Here is a 2,400-nt window from a genome sequence, read left to right on the forward strand (position 1 = left end):
GGGAAAATGTATGGGAACAAGTAAGGTAGAACTGAAAACCAATGTGCCCCAACAGAACGACTTCTATGAGGATTCAACCACATATTGCCATGAATGATCTGGGAATAAGAAAGAGGTTTTGGTGATTAAAAAAGAATCCTGAATTTAAAATTCAATAGGGAAAATGAAGAGTAGAACAGGGGCTCCTGGGTGGCTCAGTGGGTTAAGCGTCTGCCTTCAGCTCAGGTCATGATCCCAGGGTTGGGGTCCTGGGATCAAGTCCTGAGTGGGGCTCTCTGCTCAGCGGGAAGCCTGCTTCTCCCTCTGCCTCTGCCCCTCTCCCGCTCAGGTGCACATGCAAGCACACACATACTCTCTCTCTCAAATAAATAAATAAAATCTTAAAAAAAAAGAAAAAGTAGAACAAACACTGCTGAATAACAGAGGAAGTCTTCCAGGAGATCAAATGGAGGAACTACCTTGCAACACAGGACAAAAGTATAAAGACATGGAAATTATGAGTGAAAAGATGAATGCAAGGATGCCAAAGCTAGGAGATCTTACATCTGGATAACAGTTGTTCCAGAAGAAGAGAAGAGAAAAGAGAAGGACTAGTCGAGAAAGAAACAGGACAAGAAAACTTCTCTGAGCTAAAGACTTGGGTATTAACATAAAAATAGTTCTTTGAATGCCTACCAAGATTAATAAAAACAAACTATATACCTCATCATATGCTGGTGAAGTTTCAGAACTTAAAAAAAAAAAGAAAGAAAAAGAAAAAGTGAAAATCCTAAAAAAAAAATCCAGGCATAAAAACGATAAACCACAAAAACAGGTGACCTGAAAAGGACAGAGAAAGAGAATTAGACTACCACTTACAACTTGAAAAGCCCCAGGAATGTGGAACGGTGCCCACCGCTTCTGGGGAAAGGACTCAGATCTACGAATCTTGGCCAAAATATTCTGAAGTGTGAGGGAGGAGACAGACATTTTCAGATCTTCAAGGAAGTCTCCATGAGCCATTTCTTAAGAAATGATTCAAGAAGGTGGTTAAAACAAGTGAAAATTAAATTTTAAAAAACACAAAAACACCTCAAGATATGAGTAGACACAGAGAATGTGAAATAGTGGAGAGCAAGAAATCTAGTAAAATCTGTAGCAAATAGATGGATGATGATAAATAGATTCTAAGCTATGTTATAAATTAGAAAAGATCTTTGAAACAGAACCCAAGGGGGAAAATCCTCAGTAATAGGTTGAAACTAAAGTTACAGGTTGACCAAACCTAGGCTATGGGATGGAGAGATTGATGCGGTGGGGAGGAAAGAGGGGATGAGGATTGGGAAGGAAAGTGTTAAATGTCTGCTCTAAGTTGAGGGAGGTCATTGAACTATATAATTTTGGTGTGTTGATAGTGAAATACAGGTTGAAATATAACTGGAAATATAACAGTAACTGTTAGTAAACTTGAGATAGATAGACAAACTTCCAAATACAAGGAAAGTATTTAAAAAAGAAAATCTAAAAAAAAGTTTGGAAGGATACCCATTAATAGTAGCGACCTAAGGGCCAGGTTGGGGGAGAGGGATTTAGGAAACTAAGGGAGAATTTGCATTTTTCCCCTCTAGGTTCTTTGATTATTCAATTCTTTTGAACAGTGGGGGATGCATTGATCAATTGCCTTTAAAATTAAAGACAACGGAATAAGAAACAGTGAAAAATTAATAGTGTTCTTAGGTGCAAGGTCATGCCATGTCTCTGGAGATACTTTCCCCAATTCCTCCTTTCTTTTCCAGGGTAATTTTTCATTCTTCCACAAATGAATAATGACTAACTAGAAAAAAAGCCCAGAGAATGGCATGCAGATAATTCCTGAGGCCCCACAGTAGAAACTGAGCATGCGCCGTAAATACAGATGGCTATCTGTGGACTTACAGGTCCTCATTTGTTGGAGAAGGGCAATGTTCTGGCCTGCCCTGTGGGGGGTTCACTGTTTTCATCTCTAGGAGACTGAACTCTGTGATGGGACTTAGAAGACACCGGGTTGGAAGTCACCAGAGCAGTGGCGCAGTGACATCTCTGGCCTAGTTCTTGACCTAGAGGTTAAGGTGCCTAAAGTTTAGTTGTGTCTCGGACATTTCTGTGAGCTATGCACTTTTGTGCAAGTCATTTGACCTCCCTGAGATGAAGTGATCACCCCAGGCATACTGGGTTGCTGCACATAGTCAACATTCTCCAAATCTTTTTTTTTTTAAGATTTTATTTATTTGACAGAGAGAGAGAGCACAAACAGGGGGACTGGGAGAGGGAGAAGCAGACTCCTTGCTGAGCAGGGAGCCCGATGCGGGCCTCGATCCCAGGGCCTCGAGATCATGACTGGAGCAGAAAGCAGATGCTTAACCGACTGAGCCACCCAGGCAC

Source organism: Leptonychotes weddellii, chromosome 5 (assembly GCF_054177405.1).
Source record: "Leptonychotes weddellii isolate Sample4059 chromosome 5, ASM5417740v2, whole genome shotgun sequence".
Lineage (NCBI taxonomy): Eukaryota > Metazoa > Chordata > Mammalia > Carnivora > Phocidae > Leptonychotes > Leptonychotes weddellii.